This window comes from Nicotiana tabacum, chromosome 17 (assembly GCF_000715075.1).
Source record: "Nicotiana tabacum cultivar K326 chromosome 17, ASM71507v2, whole genome shotgun sequence".
In the NCBI taxonomy this organism is placed as follows: domain Eukaryota; kingdom Viridiplantae; phylum Streptophyta; class Magnoliopsida; order Solanales; family Solanaceae; genus Nicotiana; species Nicotiana tabacum.
The window spans coordinates 146240774-146265218 of NC_134096.1; the positions used below are offsets into that span (position 1 = coordinate 146240774).

Below are 24445 nucleotides of genomic sequence, written 5' to 3' on the forward strand. Positions count from 1 at the left end.
TTCAATGCTAACCTTCATTAGTGATGATCTAGTAATCATTTTGTCTTGATAACAAGCATCACAAGAAAATTCCTCATTTGTAAGAATCTTCAGGTTCTTTAATGGATGCGCACTCAAATTTTCAGTAATCAAAACTAATCAGATCTTGGGTCTCTTCAAGAGATCCCTTCAGAGTATTATTTTGATCATTTGTGAATTTTATTTCCCTAGGAATCTCATAACTAATCAGATCTTGGGTCTCTTCAAGAGATCCTTTCAGAGTATTATTTTGATCATTTGTCAATTTTGTTTCCCTAGGATTTCTATCCTTAGAACCCAAAGGCCTACCACGCTTCAGGCGTGTTTTAGGTTCACTAGCTATCATGCTAGTAGATGGTCCTGCTGGGACATCAATTCGGATAGGCACATTCTCTACAGGGATATGTGACTTAGTTATCCTTTTCAAACCAGTAAATGCGTCTGGTATTTGATTTGCTATATTCTGTAAATGGATGATCTCCTGGACCTCCTGATTACATATAGAGGTACATAGATCAAAATAAAATAATGATGAAACATTTCACACAATTTCTCTTTTGATTTCCTTTTTCTCTCCCCCTAATTGTGGGAAATTTATTTCATCAAATCGACAATATGCAAATCGAGTAGTAAATAAATTTTCCGATAATGGTTCAAAATAGCGAATAATAGAGGGTGATTCAAACCCAGCATATATTCCTAATCTTCTTTGGGGGCCCATCTTGCTGCGCCGTGGTGGTGCTACTGCATATATATAACACATCCAAAAATTTGTAGGTGAGCAATATTTGGTTCATGACCAAAAACTAATTGTGACGGAGTAGTGTCGGTTTGAGACGAACAAGTGATGTTTCATGCAAGATAGCATTTTGAGTATGTGTTTAATAAATGGCTCTGCAAGGCCATTTTGAGTATGAACATAAGCTACAAGATGTTAAACTTTTATCTCAACTGATAGACAATAATCATCAAAAGCTTAAGATGAGAATTCCCTAGTATTGTCAAGGCGAATAACCTTTATAGGATAATCTGGGAATTGTACCCTTAATCGAATTATTTGGGCTAATAGCTTTGCAAACGCCAGATTGCGAGATGATAGTAGACACACATGGGACACTCTTTAAGATGCATCTATTAGTACCATAAAATATCTAAACAACCCACTTGGTGGGTGAATAGGTCCACATATATTTCCATGTATACGCTCTAAAAAGGCAGGGGATTCAATGCCAACCTTCATTGGTGATGGTCTAGTGATCATTTTGCCTTGATAACAAGCATCACAAGAAAATTCATCATTTGTAAGAATCTTCAGGTTCTTTAATGGATGTCCACTCGAATTTTCAATAATTTATCTCATCATTATTGATCCAGGATGGCCCAAGCGGCCATGCCAAAGCACAAAAGTATTTGAATCAGTAAACTTTTGATTTACGATAGAGTGTGCTTCAAGTGTACTAATCTTTGAATAATATAAGCCAGAAGATAAAGTTGGTAACTTTTCTACAATGCACTTTTGGCCAGAAACCTTCTTTGTAATACAAAGATATTCCATATCCATTTCATCTATCGTCTGAACATGATACCCATTTCGGTAGATATCTATAAAACTCAACAAGTTTCTTCGGGACTTGGAGGAGAATAATGCATTATCTATAATAAGTTTTGTTCCCTTAGACAGAAATATAATGGCTCTTCCGGAGCCTTCAATCAAACTTATATTACCTGAAATTGTTGAAACATTTGCTTTTTGCTTATGCAAATAAAAAAAGTATTTCTGCTCTTTGAATATGGCATGCGTTGTTCTACTATCAATTACACAAATATTTTCATGATTGGTCTTTGATCTAAACATAATTTGAGGATTATCCATATTCTTCAAAATGACATAAACGAAATATATTATAGTAAACATCATTATCAAAGCATAACTTTTTATTTATGTACAACAATTACATAACCATACTATCTACTACAAACAATAAAAATTAAAATATTTATATTTCTACAGATTCATCACCGATTATATAACTTGTTTCTCCTTCTGAGAGTGCAAAGTAATCAGCTACATCCAAATGCATGAAGTCTAAATTATCTTCAGAAATAAAATTTGCTTCAACATTTTTCTCTGTCTTCTTCAGGGAGGTTTGATAAAGCTCAACCAGGTGCGTTGGCGTACGACAGGTACGTGACTAATTTTCTTTTCCTCCACATCTATAGCATGCATTTTCTGCATTTGTTGCTTGCACCGCTTCATGCTTTTGTTCCTTCCTTTTCCACTGCTGGTGATGAGGAGGGTTCTTTGGTGCATTATTATTACCATGATTAGAGTTTCTTCCCCGACCACGGCCATGACCACGACTGGGGCCACGACCTCTTCCACGCTTAGCTTGGTGGAAGTTCGTCTCATTCATTTCAGGGAATGAACAAGAACCAGTAGGCCGACTTTCATGGTTTTTCATTAATAGCCCATTATGTTGCTCGGCTACAAGAAGATATGAGATAAGTTATGAATACTTTTTGAATCCCATCTCTCGATATTGCTGTTGTAGGAGCATATTCGAGGCATGAAAAGTGGTGAAAGTTTTCTCCAACATATCATGATCAGTAATATTATCACCACATAATTTCAATTGGAAAATAATTCTTAACATAGCAGAATTATACTCATTGATAGATTTAAAATCTTGTAGCCTTAAATGAGTCCAATCATATCGTGCCTGTGGAAGAATGACCATCTTCGGGTGGTCATATCTATCTTTCAAATTATTCCACGGTATGACTGGATCTTTAACAGTAAGATATTCCATTTTCAAGCCCTCATCAAGGTGATGACGTAAGAATATCATTGCCTTGGCACGATCTTGATTTGATGCCTGATTTTTGTCTTTTATGGTGTCTGCCAAACCCATCACATCAAGATAAATTTCAACATCAAGCACCCCAGACATGTAGCTTTTGCCTGATATATCCAGGGCTACAAATTCAAATTTAGAAAGATTTGACATTATTTAGAAAAAGAAAGTTCGTACCTCTGATACTTTCAAAGTATTTGCTCGAGATGGCAGAGTCTCGTGCTGATAACGTGTTATAAAATAAAGACTGTAAAGTAAAGACAAGTATAGAGAGAAACTGATATATTATTCAACTTCAAATTCATGTACATAATGAACTGAAAACTCCTCTATTTATAGAAGAAAGGAAGCAGTTGCGAGGCTTTTCTTGAGCTGCTTGTAAGCTGTCTGCATGAGCTGCTTGCAATCTGCCTGTTTAATGAGAAGCTTATGCAAATCATTTCATTGAGTTGTTTACAACCTGCCTGCATCAGCTGTTTGTAGATAAATTTCAATAGAGTGCCAAACGAATAATCTTTTTCAGGAAAATTATCTATAGCGGAATAATAAATGCACATCCACATTATAATTATTTTCATAACAAAAAGGAGATAAATGTGGATTGACGAATGGAATAGATGAAAGGAGTTTGAGATAAGGTTCTATAAGTGGGTCTATTATATTATCTCTAAAGTAAGATGTTAAAGTTAAGACTTAAGATAAGTGAAGACTGACTTTAATCTTTCCCCTTCTTACATTTTATTTCATAAATAGTATACTTTACTAATTAACTACTACTCGAACTTCTTATTTCTCAAGAAAATTAACGACCAGAACTTCCAATTTCCAAATCCTAACTCCTTAGTCTTAGTTTTTAGACGTCTTTGCAACTTATAGGTGACTAATTAAATTTCTTTAGTTGTTGTTGTTGCTGCTGCTTCAGAAAAGATGTGAAAGATAAGTAATAATAATAATAATAATAATGACAAGTCATTGGAGAGAAGCAGCTCTCAAATTCAAGGAGTGGTGGAGCTAGCAGGGTCCGTGGCAGGTGTATATTCACCTAATAATTTCGGAGTAGTATTTAAATATTTTTCAGCAAATAAGTCATTTTTTAGCAATTAAATACCAAAAATTATTATTTTTGAAAAATATTTTCATTAAAAAGGGGAAAATGACTTTCTTCGTTTTTCTTCTCCGATAGTCCATTGAATAACTTCTAAATTTTAGAGAGTAATAACGAGACAAAGCTTCTTCTTAAAAATACTTTTAGAAAGTCATTTTCTGCGTCATATACCAACCAAATCCTAATCATTTGGAAAACTCGTAATAAACATTTGAAAATTGTTTCCCCCTCTGGCAGTGGCGGAGCCACATTCAACCGAGGGGTGTAATCGACACTCCTTCGCCGGAAAATTACAATGCATTGTTAGATAATTTTTTTAATTTTATGTATATTTATTATACATTGACTTCCCTTAATTTTATAGCGTATTTAAATTCTTATATTCTAATACCTCTTAATGAAAATTCTGGCTCTCACCGCCTCTTCCCCTCTCCCTATATTTGAAGGAAACAGAATTCTTACGTCTACAAAAGCCACCTCCCCACCAGGGGCAGATGTAGTGCTCAAAAGACGATACACATGGATTCATGATCTTTCTGTTAAATTTGATATTTCATGTATGTATTCTCCGGAACAAATATTATTTGTTGGCCTCATGTTTTAAAAAAAGCTGAATGGTGCACTTGATTAAATGTATCCAGATTCCAGCGTAGAAGTTATGATTTCAATTGAAACCATAACTTTCGCTCGTACCCTGTATTTTTGTCAAAAATTATTAAATATGTACCAATAATAAATCTTGAACCCATTAAATTAGATAATATGTGATAGAATTACGAATTTGAACACATAAAATTTTAATCCTGAATCCGCCTCTGATTGAATAGGAATAATTTCTACGTAATACTTTCTTTTTCCTCCTATCTTTAGTGGAACACTCATGTTCCTGTAATCTTAGATCTTCCCAAATTCTGGATCATAGTATAGTATGTTATTTTGCAGGTTTAACAGAACGTACCCATTGTGAACGCGGGGATAAATACAGAACTCTTCCTAATTAATGTCAGCATTATTTGGTCTTTAATTTACTAGTATTCACTACTAGTATTTATCGACGCCCCAGTACCAACGGACTTTTTTCCGTCGCTATTCCGAGGGACTTTCCGGCGGAGTCCCTCGGTACTTTTGAACCTTTTAATTTCTATTTTTTTTAAAATAACCGACGGACAACTCTCGGTAAATAATAATATTTTGACCGGTCAAAATTTAATTGGTTGTACCGATGCACTCCGTCGGTAATTTACTGACGGACTCCTCGGAACATTTTGTATTTATATTTTTGAATTATTTTTTTTGGTACCGACGGTGTCTCTCGGTGCTTTTAGAAAAAAATAAATGAAAAAGAAAATAAAGTTATCGGCGTACTCAATCCTATTGCATTTACATAATATTTTGAATTTTGTTCTTACAGTACCGATGGACTTCCGTCGGTAACTTAAATATATAATCTTATAGATAATTATTTTGTATTTTTTATTACACAATACCGAGGGAGGCCGCCGGTAAGTCCCTCGGTAAGTATTTACTTAATTATCTTAGTGGTTGATTAGTCTATTTATTGAAATTCACACTAAGTGGAGGTAATACACTACTAAAAAATATATTCGTGGTAATTAGCTTAGTAATTTATAATTACACAAAGTAAAAGTGAATTTGTAGTATCTTTAACTACATTGATTAACCTATACATTAATAATTACACACTAAGAAGAAGTGTATTAGTCATTTTCGTAAAAAATATTATTGATGGTTTATCTTATAAATTGATAATTACTATAAGTAGAAGTGTATTAATGGTGTCCTTAAGTAACGTTAAGAATTGATTATCATACACATTGATAATATACTAAGTAAAAGTGTATTAGTTATATTTAGCTTGTAGATTGATAATTACACGAAGTATAGGTTGTATTTAGCTTGTAGATTGATAATTACAGGAAGTATAAGTGTATTAATAATATATATGTAAGTAATGTTGGTGATTGATTAGCCTATATACATTGATAATAACACTAAGTATTAGTGAACTAGTGGCATCCTTATATAAGTAACGTTAGTGATTGATTAGCCGATTTATTAATAATTATACACTAAATGGAAGTGTATTAATGCTATTTGTGAGAAATATTTGTGATTGTTTATCTTTAGTTTGATAATTAAAGTAAGTAGAGATTTATTAGTGGTATCCTTAAGTAATATTAATGGTATCCTGAAGTAACGCTAGTGATTCATTAGTCTATACATTGATAATTATACTAATTAAGTAGAAGTGTATTAGTATAGTCTTAAAAACTATTACTGATTGATTAGCTTCTGCATTAAGAATTACACTAAGTAGAAGTGTATTAGTAATATCAGTAAGAAATGTTAGCGATTGATTAGATAATAAATTGATAATTACATAAAGTAGATGCATATTAGTGATATGCTTAAGTAATATTAATGATTGATTAGCCTATCTATTAGTAATTACACTGATTAAGTAAAAGTTTATCAGTAGTAGTCTTAAGAACTATTACTAGTTGATTAGCTTATACACTGAGGATTACACTAAGCAGAAGTGTATTAGCAATATCAGTAAGAAATGTTAGCGATTAATTTGCTTATAAATTGATAATTACAAAAAGTAGATACTTATTAGTGGTATCCTTAAATAATATTACTGTGTGTGTGTGTGTGTGTGTGTATATATATATATATATATATATATATATATACACACACACACATATACACACACATACTCTAATTAAGTAGAAGTGTATTAGTAGTATTCTTAGTTCTCACACTCAGCAGAAGTGTATTAGAAATATACCAGTAAGAAATGTTAGCGATTGATTAGCTTATAAATGGATAATTACAGAAAATAAATGTGTATTAGTGGTATCCTTAAGTAATAATAATGATTGATTAGCCCATGTATTAATAATTAGACTAATTAAGTAGAAGTATATTAATAGTATTTTTAAGAACTATTACTAATTGATTAGCTTATACATTGAGAATTACACTAAGTAGAAGTGTATTAGTAATATCAGTAAGAAAGATTAGTGATCAATTAGCCTATACATTGAAAATTCTACTAAGTAGAAGTGTATCAGCAGTATTCTTAAGAAATATTACTCATTGATTAGTTTATAAAATGATAACTACACTAAGTAGAAGTGCATTAGTGATATCCTTAAGTACTATTAGTGATTGATTAGACTATTAATTGATACTTAACTACGTAAAAGTGGTTTAGTAGTAATTAGCTTATAAATTAATAATTACATTAGCTTATGATTTATTTTAAATTATTAATAGTAATTTCATTGTTAATTAATGTTAAAAGATGAATTACCCTTTATCAGGATTATTTATATTTCATGGTCAATTTCATTGTTAATTAATGCTAAAAGATGAGTTTCTTAATATATGTTAAAACATCTAAAAACTCAATTAAAGTGGATGGGAGGGAGTAATAAAATAATTAATCACATCTTGCTAATTACTACATTTGCTTGAAAATATTACAATTACGGGCATAATATTTTCAGAATTAAATATTTTCAAAAACTTAAATATTACACATAAATTCCACAACACAGAATTAAAGCATTTGATAATTAAGATTATTGGGTGGTTTACCTCTTTCTTAATTTCATGTTCTTCTTTAACGACGTCGTTTCAGCCTCTAACCCCACCTTCATTATACTCTTTCTTCGCCTTAAATTCCACAACACTTTTTCCTCTTTTTCCTCTTTTTGCCCTTCTTCTTCTTCTTCTACTGAGAGCTTGTCTTTGTCTTGTCTTTGTTCTTCTTGTCTTTGTTCTTCTACTGGGAGCTTGTCTAAGTCAGAACCACCGTTTAACTCGGTGGTTTGGGGTGTATTGAGGTGGCTATCGGCTGTAGACGAAGGAGACTCGCGGCGGCGGAAGTGGTGGTTGGTGTTAGTGTGGCTTTTTTGGCCCCATTTCAACCGGGTAAAGAGAAATAATGCAGTGGCTGTGACTTGACCGGTGCCGTTGCCATTCTAAGAATTGGGCAAAAGAGCAAAACCCTACTAAGACCTTTATCTCGGTGAGTTTTTCTCTCTATTTTCGAATTATTTCTGCCCTAAATCTAAAAATTAGGGCAGTGTTCATCTTCAAAATAAGTCTATTGCATTATTAACAGTATATATATCAGTACTACTTTTATTTCATTATTATTTACAAATCTCTATTTATTGGCTAGATTATGTAATGAGTTTCTTTTATATTTGCACAAATTGGATTTTGTTTTTCTTGTTTAGAGTGTATAAAGAACCTATATTGGGCGTTTATGCAATTGTTTAGAGCGTATAAAAAACCTAAATTCAGAAATGTAGTGTTAAGGATTCTTGGTAAGGAAATATGTCGCATAATTTCTTCTTTACCCGTTTCTCCCTTAAATTTATTCTGCATTATATATCAACAGTTTAAAACTAAAGTTGCCATTTAATTGTAGTCATTAATACGTAAAAGAGGACACTGACAATAAAAGGAAATAAAGATTCAGCAAAGAAAATAAATAAGGCTTTATTTTGATGGTAGTTGGTAGGACAAAAATGTTTTGCCCCAACTTAGTCTGACATTTCTATTTCATGGTATGTATGGTAGTCGATGTTCCCTAGTTAAAGTTTATGAAGTTAGGTGCTGAATTATTCAATTCTAACTCTTCGTGTATTTTTTTCACTTCTCTTTTGTGGATTACAAGGTATTGGGACATCCGTCACCGTGCAAAATGAGGACCTTGAAAAGATACGACAAACGATTCAACAACTTTCTAGGAACTATGCGGATGAACGAGAAAAAAGAAAGCATGAAGAGAAGATTAAAGACGCACTTAAGAATGACATCGACTCCCTCAAGGCTCAAGTAAACCACTTAATCGGCCTGCCCCGCTCTCCGCCAAAAAGTCACATTTATGAAGAGGATGGAAGTGATGGAAATAATATAAATGATGAAGAAGATGAGGGGAAATCCGAAGATGAGGAGTGATTTCATGTTTGGTTGGATTGTTGTTTAGTTGGATGTTAACTTTGAATGTTACATTTTAAAGTTTGGTTGGATAGTTTTGATGTTTGATGGGATCATTTGGATGCTTGGATAGTTTATAAAGTTTTATTGTTGTTAAGTTGAGTTTTATTGTAGTTGCATTTCTGTTTCTATTATAATATTCTGGCTCGCAGGTGGTGCAACAAAAAATAGGCACTCTCTGCCAAAAATGTACCAGATTTAACGAGGGACTTACCGACAGAGTCCGTCGGAACACTTACTCATTTTCAGTCCAGAATTCTTAATTAGTGAGGGAACCCGTCGGTAGACTTGAACCAAGTTTTTAAATTTTGTTGAAAATACCGACGGATATCCATCGGAATATGAATTTATTCATATTTTTAATTTTTAAATTACTAAATTAAAATTCTAAATTTACCAATGGTATCCGTCGGTAATATTAAATTATTATTTTTAGTTTACCGACGAATATCCGTCGGTATTGATATTATTAATATTATATTATGGACAAATACATATGCAGACACTTTAACTTGTCTCAACTTTTTATTTAGACACTTAAATTAAGGTTATGACCTATGGAACACTTAAACAAGGTTAAAACTATACCAATTGAGCACTTATTTTACAATTCTAAACAACCTATAGTGCGTGAAAGACACTTACTCTGATGTGGCAAATACAACCAGTGAACCTCAGCACAAAAAGTCAAAATATTTGAATAAAATAAAAATCAAAACCCACCAGGTTTTTGAACTACCGTCTTCCATAGGTGTTCTAAATAACTTCTTCATGCTCATCTTGTATCGGAAAAATGAGGCAAGCTCATAATTGCTAATGTCATAACCCCGAACCAATTGGGAGCTTTTCGGATTTCTCATCCTCGAGCTCTCTGGTTCATAGTTTTGGCTGTGTCAGTGTCCGCTTTGTTTGATCTACTTGACGTTTGGAGCTTGCTCGTGAGTTCCTAAAAAGCTTTCTTGCTATTATCTCTTGCCATTATCTAACTCACTGAGAGCATGACATTTTATAGTCTATGTTTTAAAGCTGTGAAGTTCTAATTTGAGGGCTAATTAAATTTGAATTCGTATTTGTTGGGTCTCAAATATTTTTTGGCGAAGACGATGAAGGCAGATTTGGGTCTCTTAACACACGAAGAAGAAAATGATTACAACTCATCCAAAAAAATTTTGGTGAAACTCTATTTTCTCGTACAAGAATTTTGGCTTTGAAGAAGAAAATGACCGTGAGCATGGAGAACAAGACAACTTGGAAAAAAACAAACAGAAATTAAATTTTTGTTGCCATTAAGCGCGCTTGTTCGGTGAGATACACATGACTTGCCATATCATCCAGTTGTGTTCAATTGGTATAGTTCTAATCTAGTTTAAGTGTTTGATAGGTCCTAAGCTTAGTTTAGGTGTCTAAATAAAAAGTTGGGACAAGTTTAAGTATTTGCGTATGTATTTGGCCTTATATTATTTTATAATATACCGACGGATATCCGTTGGTAAGTAAAATTATTTGACCACTTACTGTCAGAAATATACCGATGACTTTCCGATGGGGTTCATTGATAATTACCGAGAAATTCTGTCGGTTTATTTTACCGAGAAAGAATTTACCTACTTACTACTTAGCGACGGACTTACTTCGGTGCAGCCTTGTTAACGAGGGAAGTCCGTCGGTATACATGTGATTTTTAATAGTGATCCTGCTACTCATTCAAACCGGTGGCTTCACGTTTGAAGTAAAAGAAAGCAGAAAGAAACAAAATAAAGGTGGCGGCCATGGGTGGATGTGCAGTTGAATGTGACCTTACATTCTTAACTTGCCTTGCAAGATTTAAACTTTTTTTTATTTATGTCTTGTTACTACAGTACGTCTCTGGCTAGTCTTTCTTGCTTGCCTTGTGTCCTTATCCAATAACACCAGTGAGTCCAGAGACTTCAGACTCTTTGCTTTAGCTTTCAAGCCAGTGATTTCGGACAAAAAACGACTTATTACACTCATACAAATTAATTGTTATAAGCGTTCAAACTTGAAGGGCTCGTACTTTAATTTTCTTCTGCGCCTCCTGTGAACGGTCAAAATCGATTCTCAATCATAAAGACCGGTCGAGACAATAACGTTTCAATCGAAGGGTATCCGCATGGCGATCTCGGACGAATTCCGAAGTAGTGACGTCGAGCTTCGAGCCATAAGACCAATCTACCGCAAAACTCGATATCATTATCGAACCCGCGTCCGGATCGGGATGCTCCAAGGCAGAACCGAGCTCGAACTAAGACTGGGGATTCGATCTAGCACCAAGCTCGAGTCAGTGCCAAGCTCGCAAGACAAGAGCCGTTACAACCGCACCAAGGGAGGGAATCTTGGCGAGAATCAAGGGAGAAACAAATCATCATGAGTTCTCCACTATATGTATTATTTTATGTTGTTACAAATAAAGTAGTGGCCCTCTACTATAAAAGGGGAGATAGACTCCAATAGGGAGAGGGGATTAAGATTTCATTGTGCTTGTTCTTCTAATATTTTCCAGTCTTCCCTTCCATCATTTTCCATTTTCACAGCAAAAATACCTGTATTGTCATTTTATATCAAAGAAATTTGCATACCCTTAGAACTATATCTAAATTTAATGTTATTCGATTTTTCGGGTAAACAGTTTGGCGCCCACCGTGGGGCTAAGGGTAACGGTGATTGTCTGATATAAATCTACAGTACACTCCAGCTTACAACTTCGAATCAGCCATGGCTCTACCTATCGACCTCGAAGCCGGCCTTCAAGATGAAACCAACAACTTGGTGCCCGGGCCCGGAAGGCTACCTAACAACGGTAACGAGGCTCGAATCGAAGAACCCGAAATTTGAGCCGAAGTACCACTGGATATCAATTCGCAAATAGCTCTAGAAGCGAATCAGCGTTCTGAACCAGAGAGGAGCATTCAGGCGGTGCTCGATCTATAGCCCGAGACACCTACAGCACGGGGAAAATCGGGGTCAGCTTGCGTATGATTTTTGAAATGTTGCAAGCCCAACAAGCAGTAATAGCTCAGTTGCAGAGCCGAACCCATACGCAAAGCGGGCCGAACTCTAATCCGCTTCTTCGAGAAGTCACACCTAGAACAGAACCCGCCGTAGTGAAATCAAACGAGCGGGAATCGGGGATTGCTCCTGAAATTGCTAAATTGCTCGAGGAACTCACGAAGCGAGTCGAAGCCAATGACAAAAAAATGGAAACGTATAACGCTAGGGTCGATCAAATTCCGGGGGCTCCGCCAATGATAAAAGGGCTCGATTCGAAAAAATTCATACAAAAGCCTTTTCCCTCGAGCGCGGCCCCAAAACCAATCCCCAAAAAATTCCGTATGCCCGAAATTTTCAAATATAACGGTACGACCGATCCTAACGAACACGTCACCTCCTACACATGCGCTATCAAAGGCAACGATTTTAAGGATGATGAAATCGAATCCGTGTTGTTGAAAAAGTTCGGAGAGACCCTCGCAAAGGGAGCGATGATCTGGTATCAAAACTTACCGCCGAATTCCATTGATTCTTTCGCCATGTTAGCGGACTCGTTCGTAAAAGCATATGCTGGTGCCATAAAGGTTGCAACAAGAAAATCGGACCTCTTCAAAGTAAAGCAAAGGGGTAACGAGATGCTGAGGGAATTCGTATCCCGATTTCAAATAGAGCGTATGGACTTGCCACAGGTCACAAACGACTGCGCCGTACAAGCTTTCACCCAAGGACTGAATGGGCTAAGCTCGACAGCATCACGTCGGTTGAAATTAAATTTGATCGAGTACCCTGCAATACCTTGGGCAGATGTACACAACCGGTACCAATCAAAAATCAAGGTCGAGATGATCAATTGGGAGTTCCATATGGGCCCGTACGACAGAACCACACAACCACTAAAAATCAAAGGGAAGCCAACAGAGAGCAAAGGTCGAACAGAGATCGATACCAACCGTACGACACAGATCGGATGAACAATAGTTCAGCACGTGACACGGTTCAGAACAACCGAAGGATTGATCGGGGGCAAAATTCTCGAGGACTTATGAGCAAGAACGGCATTGATAAATATACAGATCCTATAGAAATCCCTCGACTTTCGGAGTATAATTTCAACATTGGTACATCCGCCATCGTATAGGCCATCAGACACATCAAAGACACCAGATGACCTCGACCCATGCAAACCGATCCTGCCCAAAGGAATCCCAATCAAATGTGCGAATATCATGGAACCCATGGTCACAGAACGGAAGATTGCAGGCAACTAAGAGAGGAAGTGGCCCGCTTATTTAATAAAGGGCATCTTCGGGAATTTCTGAGCGATAGGGCGAAGAACCATTTTAGAGACAAGGAATTCGGTAAGCGAAACGAGCCAGAAGAACCGCAAAACGTCATTCACATGATCGTCGGCGACGTCGATGCCCCCCCAGGGACCGATGCTTAAACACGCTAAAACGTCGATTGTGAAGCGATCTCGAAGCCAAGATCATGCACCCGCAGGGACTTTATCCTTCAGCGATGAAGATACAGAGGGAATCATCCAACCCCATAACGACGCGCTGGTAATATCCGCACTCATGAATAAAACTAAGATTAAGCGTGTGTTAATTGATCCAGGTAGCTCGGCCAATATCATCAGATCGAGGGTCATAGAACAGTTCGGCCTGCAGGATCAGGTCGTACCCGCAACTCTGATTCTAAACGGATTTAATATGGCATGTGAAACCACTAAAGGCGAGATCACCCTACCGATAAACGTAGCCGGAACCATCCAGCAAACAAAGTTTCACGTAATCGAAGGTGATATGAGGTATAACGCCCTCTTCGGAAGGCCGTGGATCCACAGCATGAGAGCCGTACCCTCAACCCTACACCAGGTCCTCAAATTCCCAACATCGGAAGGTATCAAAATAGTGTACGGGGAACAACCGGCCGCAAAGGAAATGTTCTCCATCAAAGAAGCAAAATCAATATCCTCACCTTCACCAATGAAAGGATCAGGTTCAAAGCTGAGCGCCAAATAGCAATCACAGACATCGGCTTCGACCCGACCAGGTAAGCAAAACGTTGAAGAGGACAATGATGATCGATGGATCCCTCGATCCTTCGTAACCCCCGATGATTCCGATGCCACCAAATCAACAATTGAGGAACTGGAGCAAATCGTACTGATCGAACACTGGCCCGAACAAAAGGTATACCTGGGAACGGGTTTGAGCCCCGAACTCAGGAAGAAACTCATTCAATTTCTTATCAATAACATCGATTGTTTTGCCTGGTCCCATCTAGATATAACAGGGATCCCGACGGACATAACGGCGCACCAGCTAAGCTTGAACCCCATGTTCAGACCGGTGAAGCAAAAAGAAGGCCGCAGTCCGAGGAAAAGCACGCATTCATAAAGGACGAGGTAACCAAACTTCTCAAGATAGGGTCCATTCGGGAAGTAAAATACCCCGAATGGTTAGCCAATGTGGTTGTTGTACCTAAAAAGGAAACAAACTTAGAATGTGTGTGGACTATAAGGATTTGAACAAAGCATGCCCCAAAGATTCATTCCCACTTCCCAACATCGATCGTATGATCGATGCCACGGCCGGCAACGAGATTCTCACCTTTATCGATGCCTATTTCGGGTATAATCAAATTCAGATGAATCCGGATGATCGGGAAAAGACTTCATTTGTGACACGATATGGAACATATTGTTATAACGTAATGCCCTTCGGGCTAAAAAATACAGGAGCTACTTATCAACGCCTAGTAAACAGAATGTTCGAAGAACAAATAGGTAAAATAATGAAAGTTTATATTGATGACATGCTAGTTAAGTCCCTGCGCGCAGAGGACCATTTGGCCCATTTGCAGGAAACGTTCAAGATTCTAAGGAAATTCAACATGAAGCTCAACCCCAAAAAATGTGCTTTCGGGGTCGGTTCGGGCAAGTTCCTCGGCTTCATGGTCTCAAATCGGGGAATTGAGATCAACCCCGACAAAATCAAGGCCATCGAAGACATCACCATCGTGGACAGCGTGAAAGCTGTACAAAGGTTAACGGGAAGAATTGCAGCCTTAGGCCGGTTTATTTCAAGATCATCGGATCGAAGTCACAAATTTTTCTCCCTACTCAAAAAGAATAACGACTTCGCTTGGACGCCAGAATGCCAACAAGCGTTAGAGGAATTGAAACGATACCTCTTGAGCCCGCCACTGCTTCATACTCCGAAACCGGACGAGCAGCTCTACCTGTACTTGGCAGTATCGGAAGTCGCCGTAAGCAGCGTCCTAGTTCGAGAAGAGCAAGGTATGCAATTTCCCGTTTATTACGTGAGTCGGACCTTAGGAGAAGCGGAAACTAGGTATCCGCACTTAGAAAAATTGGCACTTGCCCTGGTAAGCGCATCTAGAAAGTTAAGGCCGTATTTCTAATGTCACCCCATAAGCGTATTAACCACCTACCCACTCCGAAATATCTTACATAGGCCCGAACTATCAGGCCGATTGGCCAAATGGGCCATCGAACTCAGTGGCTACGATATCGAATATCAATCCCGCACGGCCATCAAGTCTCAAATTTCGGCAGACTTCGTGGCCGACTTCACGCCAACCCTCATACCCGAAGTCGAAAGGGAACTCCTTTTGAAATCAGATATATCGTCCGCGGTATGGATCCTTTTTACGGACGGTGCTTCGAATATAAAGGGGTCCGGGTTAGGCATAGTTTTAAAACCCCCCATGGGTAACATTATTAGGCAAGCTATTAAAACTATCAGGTTAACTAACAGCGAGGCCGAGTATGAAGCCATGATTGCAAGTCTCGAACTAGCTAGAAACTTGGGAGCAAAAGTCATTGAGGCGCACTGTGACTCTTTGCTGGTGGTGAGTCAAGTAAACAAAACCTTCGAAGTCAGAGAAAGTAGGATGCAAAGGTATCTGGACAAACTGCTTATCACCTTACACCATTTCAAACAATGGACCTTACAGCATGTCCCCCGGGAACGGAATAATGAGGCCGATGCTCTAGCAAATTTGGGATCATCGGTCGAGGTAGGTGATTTGAGCTCGGGGACTGTCGTCCAACTTTCAAGATCGGTAATCGAAGAAGGGCACGCCGAAATAAATTCTACTAGCTTAACTTGGGATTGGAGAAACAAGTATATTGAGTACTTAAAAAACGGAAAGCTCCCTTCAGACCCTAAAGATTCCAGGGCCCTACGGACTAAAGCTGCTCGATTTACATTGGCTGCGGATAGAACACTATATCGAAGAACATTCGATGGACCGATGGCGGTATGTGTGGGTCCGGGAGATACCAATTATATCCTCTGGGAAGTACACGAGGGCACTTGTGGCAATCACTCCGGCGCCGACACATTAGTCCGAAAAGTGATCAGAGCGGGGTATTATTGGATCGATATGGGCAAAGATGCGAAAGAATTTGTTCGTAAATGTGATAAATGTCAGAGGTTTGCGCCAATGATCCATCAACCCGGGGAGCAACTTCACTCGGTCCTATTCCCGTGGACATTCATGAAATGGGGGATGGACATCGTCGACCCTCTGCCGTCGACCCCAGATAAAGCCAAATTTATTTTATTTATGACTGACTATTTTTCTAAGTGGGTTGAAGCCCAGGCATTCGAGAAAATAAGAGAGAAAGAAGTTATAGACTTTATTTGGGATCATATCATATGCCGATTCGGGATACCCGCCGAAATAGTATGCAAAATCACAAAATTCCTCGAAGATCACAAAATAAGAAGGATATTATCAACACCATACCACCCCAGTGGGAACGGTCAAGCCGAATCAACGAACAAGACTATTCTTCAAAACCTGAAGAAGAGATTGAACGACGCGAAAGGAAAATGGAGAGAAATCCTGCCCGAAGTCCTTTGGGCATACCGAACAACGTCAAAATCCAGTACGGGGGCGACCCCGTTCTCCTTAGTATATGGTTCCGAAGAATTGATACCAGTCGAAGTCGGTGAACCTAGTCCCAGATTTCGATACATGACAGAAGAATCAAATAACGAGGCCATGAACACCAGCCTTGAATTATCGGATGAAGGACGAGAAGCTGCCATCATCCGACTGGCCGCCCAAAAGCAACGAATCGAAAGGTACTATAATCGAAGAACTAAACTCCGCCATTTCAAGCCCGGGGACTTAGCGTTAAGAAAGGTCACCATCAATACTCGGAATCCAAACGAAGGAAAATTGGGACCAAATTGGGAAGGACCATACCAGGTGCTCGAGAACGTTGGAAAAGGATCATACATGCTTGGCATCATAAACGGCAAATAGCTATCAAGCAGTTGGAATGTATCATATCTAAAACGGTACTACTGCTAAGGCATGTCCTTTCCATATTCATCTAACTAACCCATGCATAAGTCCGAACGAGAGATGAAGAAGATCTTCCAATCAAGAGCACGTGTTGCACTCTTTTTCCCTTAGATCGGTTTTCTCCCAAATGGGTTTTTCGGCAAGGTTTTTAATGAGGCAACCATCGATCATGCTGCACTTTCAACAATATCCGAGGTCTCTTTCCGACAGACCTCGAATACTAGGGGGGCATCAAGGCCCTCAAATACATTGAGTTCAGATACAAGAAAGTCATCTCACAATAATAGGGTTCCAACAGGAAAACTTGTAAGAGCCAAATTTTCAAAATGAACCATGCTCATATAGATTAGCCAAAACATAAACACATGTGCAATGACTTGAGATTTATTGTTCAACCAGAATTAAGATTCACTCAACTATTAATCCTACGGGCTACTTATATTCCGAGTTCGAAACATTCACTCGAATATTAAGCCTACGGGCTATTGTTATTCCGAGTTCGAGCAAGCACTCACTCGACCATTAAGCCTACGGGCCACATTATCTCGAGTTCGAAACATTCACTCGACCATTAAGCCTACGAGCTACTGTTATTCCAAGTTCGAGCAAGCACTCACTCGACCATTAAGCCTATGGGCCACATTATCTCGAGTTCGAAACATTCACTCGACCATTAAGCCTACGGGCTACTTTCGTTCCAAGTTAGAAATAATCACTCGAATATTAAGCCTACGGGCCACATGATCTCAAGTTCGAAACATTCACTCGATTATTAGGCCTATGGGCTATTGTTATTCCGAGTTCGAGCAAGCACTCACTCGACCATTACGCCTACGGGCTACAATATTTTAAGTTCAAAACATTCACTCGATGGCTAATAAGCTACTTTTACTCTGAGTTTACATTAACTCAACCATTACATTACACCTACGGATTATGTTCCTTCAAATTTTAAATCATCGACTCAACAAGCAAACCCATGGGCTACAAATCTAATCGATCAGAGAAACTACAAGGTCAACATTCGATTAAAAGTCTTCACAAAACAAAAACAAGTCGACCTGATTACACATGTATATACAAAATTTGCCTACGAGATTAATGTACAAACATCAAGAATTAGAAACTAATCTTCCTGGTCGAGATCTTCCCTGTCCTCAGATCTGCTTTTGCTACCATCATCATCATCGTCAGAAGCCAAGGCTTCAGCTTCCGCTTCTTGCTCTTTTTCCTTTTTTACCTCTTCGGCAAGGTCGAAACCTCGAGCGTGTATCTCCTCGAGGGTCTCCCTCCGAGACCTACACTTAACAAGTTCGGCAACCCAATGAGCTCGAGTATCGGCGGACTTCGCCGCTTACCGGGCCTCCATCTGAGCACCCTCAGCATCAGGATGATATACAGCAATGGACTTATCCGCCAATACTTTCGACGACTCAACCTCCGCCTTAGCCTCAGCAAGTCGTGTTTCAAACTCCTCAATCTTCTTAGCTTGAACAGACCCCTTTTGCTTGACACTTCAAAGTTGAACGTCGGCCGATAATAATTTTGTTAAGATGGTTTCTTTTTCCGCTGCCAGGCGGTCGAGGGTCTCCTTCCACCGATTGCATTCAGCTCGGATTTGATCGACTTCTTCTCGAAGTAACCCGATCTTTTTGATCTTTTGCTGCAACTGAGACAACGAAGGGTTAACTTCCATGGTTGAGTCAGACCCATACTTTAACAGAACGAGGCTCACCTGCTTATCAAGCTCAGCCCCTTCTTCACGGACCTTAGCCAAATCCGCTTGGAGGTCCTTTATAGCCTCGTCCTTTTGGCTGCAAAGAAGCCGCAGGGCATCTCTCTCACCTGAGACCTTCCGGAGCTCGGCCTCATAATGGCTAAAATCGACTCGAAACCTACCAATGGCATGCACAGTAAGAAACACGAGTCAAGTATGGAAAAGAACAAATAAAATGAAGTATGGAAGAATCATTACCCGGGTAATGAAATGCTGAGCCTCCTACAATAAAAGAGAAGCGTCACTGATATCGGAACCGTCGTCGACTCCAGTAAAACAATCCCCGAAAGGATCCCTTGCACCAGAGCCTGCGCCGATATCATGAGTCTTCAATTCTTGAGCTTCCTTCAGCACCTCCTCAGAAAAAGATGGAAGAGAAGGCGAATCACCCATTGTCATAGCCCCGAGCAAATCGCTCGGAGTACTCCGGTCGAGATTCTGGTCTTCGGGAACAACCCCGACAGGTACAGCCGCCATCGGCTCGGGAGCTCTGGCAACCTCGATGGCCTCCGTAGACCGAACTACCAAAGCCGAGGAGCTATTTTCTTCTTCTTCTTCTCTCAGTCGTTGGACCGAGTCAATCGAAAGGGCAATTGTTTTTCTCTTCACCCTGCGAATTTTGGGCTTGGGGTCCTCTGATCGAGAGGAAGCTTTTCGCTTCTTATCTTCCCCCTGCTTAGGGACCAGGGACTTGTTTCTTTCCTCGCCGCTCGAAGGCCTCAAAACGGCATCCCTGGTTATACCTGCACAAGAGGAAATCGGTAACGAATAGAATGCAAAGAATACTTTGAAGGAAACAAGAAGCAAACCTCACCATAGTTCTTGGCCTCCCATCTGCCTTTTGCCAAATCACGCCAAGCGCGCTCGGCGTAAGAGGATGTCGAGGCCAACTTTCGAACCCAGTCCTCGAGGTCGGGCACCGCTTGTGGCATCCAAGGGGCAACTGAACATCAGGGAAGGACATCAGAAAAAATCGGAAAAGCACCTCAAAAGTGAACAAAAATCACTTACGGTCAAAATTACATTCCTCAGGGAACGACATCTTCTCCTCCGGAATGATATCACGGGTCCTCACTCGAATATAACGACCCATCCAACCTCGATCCTTGTCTTCATCGATGCTCGACATCAATGCCTTCGATGCCCGACGATGAAGGCTGATTAGTCCTCGAAAGATCTGAGGCCGATACAGTCGGATGAGGTGATTCAGAGAAAAATCTAACCCTCCGGCTTTGATAGAGAAGAAGCACAATAAGATGACTATACGCCATAAAGAGGGATGGATTTGGCCAAGGGTGACTTGATACCTTTTGCAGAAATCAATAATCACCGGGTCGATGGGTCCCAGTGTGAAGGGATAAGTGTAAACACTTAAAAACCCCTCTACGTAAGTGGTAACATCCTCGTCGGAAGACGGAATTTGCAGCACGACCTCGGAACCCCAGTTGCAATCTTTCCGGACGGCCTCGAGGTGATCCTCCATTATAGAGCATGTATACATCGATACGTGTTCACATCGACCCGGAACAAAGGAAGGGTTCTCCACCTTAAAATCAGTTTTCAAAATGCACGGGCCAGGAACATAGTCATGAACTGACGGCTCCACCGACGCCTTATCATCAGACGACCGTGGGGAAGAGGCTTTTTCCTTCTGAGGTACAGTTTTGGAAGTTTTCGCCATTGATTTGAAAGGAAAGAGTGCAAGGGAAGAAATAGACATCACCAAAATTCTGGTATGAACGGCCCCATAGCAGCAAAGTAGAGAGGATAAATAGGAAAGTCTGGAGGAAAAGAAGGCGCAAAAATGGTAAAAGTTATGTGGAAAGATTATTTATAGAGTAAGGCCTGACGGTTTGGTATCAGCGGTGGCCGACCACCGTCTGACACACATTAAATGCCTCGGTAAAATCGAGCCGATGGGACAGCCATCACATATGTCGAGATCGGGTTCGATAGAAACGTCGACATAAATTTGATCGAGCCGCAGGGAAATCATATCGTTTCTCACCACATCCTTTCCGAGAAACGAGGGGACTATCTATGTACGGTCAAAATCGATTCTCAGTCATAAAGACCGGTCGAGACAATAACGTTTCAATCAAAGGGTATCCGCATGGCGAGCTTTGACAAATTCCGAAGTAGAGACGCCGAGCTTCGAGCCATAAGACCAATCAACCGCAAAACTCGATATCATTATCGAACCCGCATCCGGATCGGACTACGGGGTAACGACGACCGACACAGGCCCCGAATATCGATGCTCCAAGGCAGAACCGAGCTCGAACTAAGACTGGGGATTCGATCTAGCACCAAGCTCGAGTCAGTGCCAAGCTCGCAAGACAAGAGCCGTTACAACCGCACCAAGGGAGAGAATCTTGACGAGAATCAAGGGAGAGACAAACCATCATGGGTTCTCCACTATATGTATTATTTTATGTTGTTACAAATAAAGTAGTGACCCTCTACTATAAAGGGGGAGATAGACTGCAATAGGGAGAGGAGATTAAGATTTCATTGTGATTGTTCTTCTAATATTTTCCAGTCTTCCCTTCCATCATTTTCCATTTTCACAGCAAAAATACCTGTATTGTCATTTTATATCAAAGAAATTTGCATACCCTTAGAACCATATCTAAATTTAACGTTATCCGAATTTTCGGGTAAACACCTCCAAAAATTGATGTCAAAAGACAAACATTTGGAAAGGATAATGTGTATGCAGACCTTACCCCTATCTAGTGAATGTAAAGAAATTGTTTTCGATAAACTCTCGACTAAGAAAAAGGAAAAGGTGAGAAGAAGAAAGAAGAAGAAGAAAGAAGATGAAAAAGACGAAAGAGAATAGAAAAATAGTAGTATCAAACAGTATCAATCAAAAAATACGATAACTGAATACGTAAGAAAGATGTACGAACATGAAAGTGCATGTGTGCTACTAGTATTACTAATATGTCAAAAATAATTATTATTAATATACGATTCTTTTAATAGTTCGAAGGTGGTCCTCCTTCAATCATACCCTTCCCATTGACGCACTGGCCCCTCTCTTTACATTCTCAGTTTGATGATATTGTTATTATTATTTGTCTTTTCTTTTCTTCCGTTGTAAGTGCATTAACTCCCTGTATTTGTGATCAGTTATCTCCATCGAGCTAGACATAAAAGGAAGCCGAAACATGAAAACTAAGATGAAATTGACTAGTATAGCTACCAACTCACTCATTTATATATTGTTGAACAATTCAGGTAAAGCTACTATCTAATGGTTACAATTCATAACTTATCAATTGCAACCGTTGTTATAAAGTCAATGAGGGGTCGTTTGGTTCAAAATTAGTTATTTCGAAATTAATTAGAATTATAATCACGATACATAATCTTACCTTCTTATGAGATAGATTGTTTTATGGTTTCAATATAAATTGATATTCTTAGAACCTCCAATTTTCCATTTGATGTAGGGTTAAAATGCTAACTATACATACATTCCTCTTCCACTTCTAACGGACCATCTTTCTTGAAAAAGGAAAAGGAAAAAAATAAGTCATATTAATGATGGATTTGGCTGTTATTATCACTTGGGCATAGGCTCTGTAATCACCCCGTCAAAATATCACGTACCGTTACTTTCTCCCCAAATTGGTCCCGTCTTTCTCACTTTCCCTTTTCATCTTGCGGCAGGAATGGGCCCACTAGTAACGGACCCAAAAACCGACCAAAATGAAACGTAACACATTTCAACGTTATCAGATTATCTCCCTTTTTTTTCACTTCTTTTTTCTTTTCCTTTTTTAACAACCTTCCATTTTTTTTTCCATCACCTTTCGTTTTCACCTTTTTTCACCCTCTAGCCACAGTTTGACCAATAGAGGTACGATACCAGCTCAGAGCTGACTCATTTGCTGACGTGTCCACAAGTTGCTCAACCTTCTTTACTTTCTTGGTCAAAAATCTACTGAATTTTACACAGCAGGCAAATCCAGTATAAAAATTGAAATGTTTACACTTGGCTCCAACTAGGAAACTGCACTTTCCTATTCCTCAACTCTGAGAATAAGCAAAAGTTTTTACATTTACCATTTTTATATGGTTTTCCGGAAAATTATCTATTCATTAACCACTATACACTGGAGTCACATTCAGCAACTTTTGTAGTAAAGAGATTAGGAGGCAATGTGTAAAATATAGGCATTCGTTTTCATTGTATTTTTAAGTTGTCAATAAATGTACGATATACTTTTATTATTTAACTATAGGTGATTTATTAATTAATTTTGTAATTTATGTTCTTAGAGATTTTTTTTTAACTTTCTGTGATGTATAAGTTTTAATGACTTTTATAAGGGGGAAAAAGGAAAAATAATACTGTATAATCGTTCTTAAAATAATAATTAAAAAATATATATTTTATTTATATATATACATTTTGTATGTTCTATATAAAAAAAAAAAAAGACTATCAAATATAAATAGTTTTAATTAAAAAAAAAAAAAGGGAGGGTGGTGGTGGTGGAGGCTGAAAATTCAGTGCGAAAATAGTTGAAAGGTAGAAACACGAACGTAATGAGGAATATAGTTATTGCCGTAGATTTCAGAATGGACGGTGAAGATCAAGTCATGCTGACTTCCAGAAAGATTAGATAATCAATGAGGTCACGAGACAGCGATGTGGACCCGCCGTATACTGACGTGTCGTATTCAAATGTGGGAACAAAGAGTAGGCCCCGCAGTGAAACACAAAGTTCCCCGAACAGAGCGGGAGGAAAGTTGCGTACACGTGGACGTTAATGACATGGAGTTTTCATATCACGGAAACATGGCACCCACTCCTTACTGGCGCCACGTCATGCACGATTCAGCCACTGAGGACTATATAGGCTTAACCATCATTGCATTTCCATTATTAGATTTTTTGTGCATCCCTTTCTCAATGAAATTTGTATTGACTATTTTGACTCTCTTTACATCATTTTTATATTGTCCACAAGAAAATGGTAACAGCAAGGTTGAGCAAATTTACTTCTACATCCATTGTATTTAAAGTAAAATTAAATAAAAATTGAATTAACAAGTTGAGATATTGGTTTTTGACCTCCTTATAAGAGTTTTTTAATTTCATTCCACTAGAATATTGGTTTTAAAACAATGACAAGTAAAAGAAATTAGTAAGATTATCGTTGTAAGCGATTAGCAAGCATATCAACTAAAACATAGAAATTAAGAAATATTAAGGAAATATGATGATTTGTAGATACACAAGTCTTAATAAGAACGAAGAAAAAATATTCA

General features: G+C 38.6%; 1 long non-coding RNA gene across 1 annotated transcript; it reads left to right on the forward strand.

Moving 5' to 3' along the window:
• The first annotated feature begins 7717 nt into the window (after positions 1-7717).
• On the forward strand, positions 7718-9118 carry LOC107800215 (uncharacterized). Its single transcript, XR_001651335.2, has 2 exons — positions 7718-8041; positions 8699-9118. It is a non-coding gene; the product is annotated as an uncharacterized LOC107800215 (long non-coding RNA).
• Positions 9119-24445: the final 15327 nt, after the last annotated feature.